The 5,890-nt window shown below is 36.1% G+C and overlaps 1 pseudogene; it reads left to right on the top strand.

Moving 5' to 3' along the window:
* The first annotated feature begins 2,182 nt into the window (after nt 1–2,182).
* On the top strand, nt 2,183–5,502 carry LOC146905528 (uncharacterized; annotated as a pseudogene).
* Nucleotides 5,503–5,890: the final 388 nt, after the last annotated feature.

The raw sequence follows: 5,890 nt of genomic DNA, 5'->3' as shown, positions 1-5,890 counted from the left end.
ACAATTTTCCATTCACTCCTTTTTGTTTTCTCTGATTTTTGTGACTATTTTTTTATTTTCGTTTTCATTTTTTATCCATTCGTTTTCATGTTTAAACTTCGTTTGATGTTTTCTTTGTTGTTTTTTGTGACTGGTGTGTTTTTGTGACCGTTTTTATTATTATTCATTGTAGGATTTTCAGTTTAAGGCTTAAAATTTTGATGTTTTTCTGGTTGGCTACTAAAATTCATGAACATAAGATAAGTAATGAAGGGAATTATTGGTTGATTAACACAATTTCTAAAATTGGTATCTTTCCTATGCTAGGGAATTCTGATTTGCATTTTGTTGTTGTTTTATTTGTGATTATGACTAATGTTGCCAAAATCTGTAGAGCGAGATGAGTATCGGAGGCTTCAATATGTTGATGGTGAATTTTGTGTTTGGTAAAAAGTGGATGTAGATGAGTTATGTTTGTGGGACATTGAAAAGATGGTGAAACATTGCAGAGGTTGCTTCAAGGTATCTAAATTATGGTAAGAAGGGCTTCAGGAAGACCAGAGAAGAACATGAGAAAGGATGGCGATGAGGAACCTGTTTGTGGGAGTAACTGTTAGCTGGTATTTTCTTCAAACTCATTTAATGTGGTCAACATTAGTTGACTTTTACTCTTGCAGGAATCGAAGTATTTCATTCAATCAAAGGAGTTCGACGAGATGTTGGACTTAGCATTAAAAAGTCTCAAAGCCTTGAAGTTCGATAAGATACGAGTCAAGAAGAAAAACCGTTGAAGTCGAGCAAGCTGTCTTTGAAGCGGGAAGATTAGAATTAAAAAAATATATGATTTCCTCAAAGGAGAACGTGGGAGACAAGCGGTTGTCTACATGGAAGGAGTGTAGATCATGGGATTAGTTTCTTTCCACTTACTTTCTATGTATAAATAGTAGTTTTCCGCAAATCACCTATACATAATTCTAAAACACTCGAAGTACCTGCGCGAGAGAAAAGTGTCATAAAGAATGTATGTAAAGGATTTGTCGAACAACCTTTATTTTTAATGCATTGCATTTTACGTTTTCTTTAAGTTTCTGCAATTTAAACTTAATGCATTTATCTTGCTTTTAAAAACCTTTTTCTATCGAAACACGCCACACGGTCTCGTCCCGTTAAGCAACCTACAAACTCAATGAACACACATAAACAGAATGCACAACATGTCCTATGATTTCTGGTTTGGTCATGCTCGTAATAATCAAAATCAACCTGTATTGTTTACCAAAAACATCGGTAAACAAATTGGCATGCCTAGTGGGACCTTCTTTGTCCATCTTTTTTCAAAAACTTTTCAAAACCTTCGAGAGAAATTTCCATTGTATTTTTAAAACCTCAGAAAGAAATTTCCATTGTAGTCTTTTTCAAAACCTCGGGAAGAAATTTCCATTGTTGTTTTCAAAACCTTTGGAAGAAATTCCATTGAGCATTTTTTCAAACAAAAACCTTTGGAAGAGATTGCCATAATCTTCCAAAGAATTTCAAAACTTTTTCTAAAAAAAAATTGTTTTCTAAAACCTTTCTTGTGGAAACAGTCTTTCTGAAGATTAGTAACTATTTTCAGTAAGAGTTTTCCTAAGGAAAATCCGCATTTTTGTGCATGCATTTGCGAAGTGGTAAAACTTTGAATAAAATGACTAAATCCGTCAATACTGTTGCTTCTATGTCATCACAATCATCGCAATCCTCTTCATAAGCACAAATTACACAAACATCCGCCCCTGCAATGGATGCAAGTGTACCAACGACCTTGGGGGCAATCATGGTCATGCCGGTTTTGACGAAAATAGAAGTAACCGCTCCCACAACCGTTCCAAATGTAACCGCGCAAATGACACACTCAGAAATGGGGACCTTTGTGCCACCATTTACTGTTGGTGTATTTGTGTCTACAAGTGTCCTTACATCTCCTAACCCTCAAGTTAGGACTAGATTCGATGATAAGGTCATAAATATGCGAAACTTTTCTATGGATCAACCATACGATATGCCAACTTCAATGATGGCAAATTTGCACAATATTCCTGCATTTACAGAACATGCAAACCCATTTAAACCATTTAATACACATAGCCCTTCAAGTTCTAGCGTTTTTGGCAGAAACGCTCCACCAACCTTAACTACAGAGTCTATGATGTTGTTTAGACAACAAATGGATGAGAGCAATCATGAGATGGTTAATTTATTGACACAATAAATTGGTATGGTGTTTAACCCTTTGATTCAAAATACAAATCAGGGTTATGAAGCATTAGCCTCTCAAATGGGGAGAATAGCATATTTCTTCGCCTCTCCACAAATTGTCTATTAACAGATCCCTCAAATCCAAAATACTCAACATGTGAAAATTGTCGAACCTATTGTTCATTGACAACAACTTGTGCCTCGACCTCAACCAGTTGAACCAATGGTACAATCACAACCATATGTAATTTTGGTGGATAGAAACAATGATGCAGACGCATTTGTTAGAAATGTCCAACAACAAAATTTAGGAGCACATAATAATATAGCCACTTTGGTTGAAAATATAATGGCTCAGAATGGCTTAAACGTAGGTTTACACAGGCCAAACTTTGTATCTCCTTTGTCAGAATATGTTATACAAACAAAACTTCCTAGGGGTTATAAAATTCCTAAGTTCACAACTTTTGCTGGTGACACTGGCAAATCTATTGTTGAACACATAACACGTTATTTGACGGAAGCTGGAGATATTGCAAACAATGAGAATTTGAGATTAAAGTTTATTCCAAATTTTGGAACAAAGAATGCCTTTACGTGGTTCACCACATTCCATCCAACATTGGACTCAATTAGAGAGGCTATTTCATGAACAATTTTACATGGGTCTTTCTAAGATAAGTCCAAACAAAGTAGCAAGTGTTAGGAGAAGATCGACTGAGTCTGTTGAAGATTACTTGAATAGGTTCAGGTTGTTAAAGGCAGGATGTTTTACTCAAGTTCCTGAACATGAGTTAGTCGAAATGGCCGCTGGTGGCCTAGATTATTCCATTAGGAAGAAATTAGACACTCAATACTTGAGAGATATGGCCCAACTGGCCGATAGAGTTTGACAGGTCGAAAGACTGAATGCTAAGAAAGCTATAACTCACAAGTTCAAAAGGGAAAAGGTTGCTTATGTTGATACAAATGAAAGCGACCCGTAATTCGACATAGCCTATGAAGATGTCGAAGACGACGAAATAAACTTTGCTGAATTAAAACCAGGGCCTCCTTATGCAAAGTGTTGAAGCCATCCGATGGGAAAAATCCTGTCGAAATACAATGATAGATACACTCCTAAAACTTACACATTTGATGTAACCAAATGTGATGAGATTTTTTATCTCTTAGTTGCTGATGGTCAAGTGGCGGTACCTAACGGTTTAAAAATCTCACAACTAGAACAACGTAAAAAGAGAGGGTTTTGTAAATATCATAATTGTTTGGGTCACAAGACTTCACATTGTGTACTTTTCAGGGACTTAGTGCAAAGAGGTCTAAATGAAGGCATACTGATGTTTGGAGACAAAGAAAATCCCCATATGCAAGTAGATGGTGATCCATTAAAAGACGTCGATGCAATGTACACGGAAGTTGCAAGTTGCAACGTAGTGGAAGTCATTGCAGACACTGTTGAAATACTATGTTGGGTATTTGTATTGGTTGCGTTGTTGCTAAATCTAATATCCTTGTATGTGTTATTGGAACCAATGTTCCAACATGTGTTAGGCATCTTTGTAAGATGTTGGATACGATGTTCCAACATCCTGACACGGTTCAGTGTGCCTGGGTTCATGCCTATTTGTACGCGTGCCCTTTATTGTTTAAGGAAACAATATTTCCTTATCTTATTGACCAAGCAACGCATATCTTTACAGAATCAGTTGTGGAATATTCCTAAAGTAGTATTCATATTTTAGGTAATATTTGTATTGGTTTTGGACGATCCTAAAAATGTTCCAACATTTTAGGACTTTCCATATTTGTTTCTGATTTCTGTTTTGTAGATTAGCTGAATCGATCTGCTTTGTTCTGAAGCCCAACTAAAGTATTTGGACCAAGATGCTTCAGTATATAAACAAGACTTTAAGACCTAATTGATCATTCAAGCCGTCATTCTAAAAAGTTTAGATTTTTAGGGTTTTGAGTCTACATGTGCTCTACTCTTGTATCATGTTGATGCAAGTTTAGAACCTTTATTATGAGCCTTTCTTGTATCGTTTGTGATACTTGTTTAGGACTGTGTGTTGAGTTTGATACTCTTGTGTACTACACCAAAGCTTGTAAGCAAGGTGTTAGTTGTTGTGTTTGAAGGTAACTTCACCGTTTATGTTTGTGTTTAGGTCTGATAGGTCACAGGGGCTGTGACTGACCATAGGATCGTGAGATAGGATCTCAGATATAGGAGTTCCTAGGTAGAAGTTTATAGAGATAGGACTACACTAGTGGATTTCCTTCCTGGCTTGGTAGCCCCCAGAGTATGTGTGTTTGTCACCTAACTGGGTCAACAAACTCATTGTGTTCTTTACTTTCTTGTCGTTTATTTTCTTGTTTTTTATTTTTATTTATTACGTGATGTTTGAACATTGAACGAAACATTACAAACGTTGAAACATCTTACAGAACATATTAAAACAAGTGCGCTAGAATTTCAGACTACCTGTAGAAGTAAAAAATGATGTTACTGAATGTCAGATGGTAGAAGTTTCTGGAAATCCCAAAGATAACGACGAAATTATTTCAGAACTTCAGTTTGATAAGAAGGCAAAAGCAGCTTATCCCATGGCAGAAGAATAGTTGATTGATTTCCTCAACCGTTTCAGATCGAAGAATTATGAGGTAATGTTATGCCCCAGATGTAGTTCGGTATTTGACAAAATGGTCAATTAGGTCTTGAGAACATTGTTCCAGAATCCAAAAAGAGGAAAATGGTATGCCGATCATAGACCAAAGTTCTCTTTCACTAAGAGTTATATCCCTTTCATCAATAACTCTTCAACCACTAATTATGTTAACAAGAATGGTCGAGGGAGAGCTTATGTTCCCTATGCTAAGGCACCTGTACATAAATGGGTTCAGTCAACCCGTAAGAATGTTCAGCACGGAAAGAATAATGTGGTGAGAGGCAACACTAGTAACAACGTTACTAAAAGTGTCGCCACTGATACTGAAGATCCAGACGAGTCAAAGAAATATGCTCGAAATAATTACAAAGGAAATAATCATATTACTCGAACTCAATGGAGGACGTATCAAAGGTCCAAAAAGGGTATTGCTGCAAGGGCTAATGATAAAGCGGTTGACCTTGAAGAAAAACTGGTAGAAGTAGATAGAAGACCAGTGAAAGAAAAGTTGTCTCTTCCTTTTGTTGGGGAAAACGTTGCTGGAGATAACAGAATGGATTCAAATTTTATTGATTCAAAACCAGATTTTGACGTCATGTGCAACGTCAAAAATAAGCTTTAGAGGCTAAGTCACGTTAAAAATGGTTATGGGAACCATTGAAAAGAGGTTGTCATGTTAATTGGTAAAAACCAAAAGGAACAATGGTTGAAAGACCAAAAACTCGACTACATGTTCATATTTTAAACACGAAGTGGTTTTAGGATATACAATTTCTAAACGGAGACTACAAGATCAAAGATAAGATGGTTCTTATTGGATGCCTTCAGATAGAATGGTTAATGTATAAACTTGTGGGGGCAGAAGACATTCCCAAAATTTACAAATTCTTGAAATCCTAGTGAGCCATTTTTATATCTTGTTTATTTGTGTCTCAATTCTTGGTTATCCCAAGTGGTCTATATCCTGAAATTGCTCATATTTCAAAAAAAAAAAATCAAATCTTTGCCAT

This window comes from Medicago sativa, chromosome 7 (genome assembly GCF_051527215.1).
Source record: "Medicago sativa cultivar Bolivia chromosome 7, Bolivia_mono, whole genome shotgun sequence".
In the NCBI taxonomy this organism is placed as follows: domain Eukaryota; kingdom Viridiplantae; phylum Streptophyta; class Magnoliopsida; order Fabales; family Fabaceae; genus Medicago; species Medicago sativa.
The sequence above is the reverse complement of the archived record's forward strand: the minus strand, read 5'-3'. Positions and strand labels throughout refer to the sequence as shown.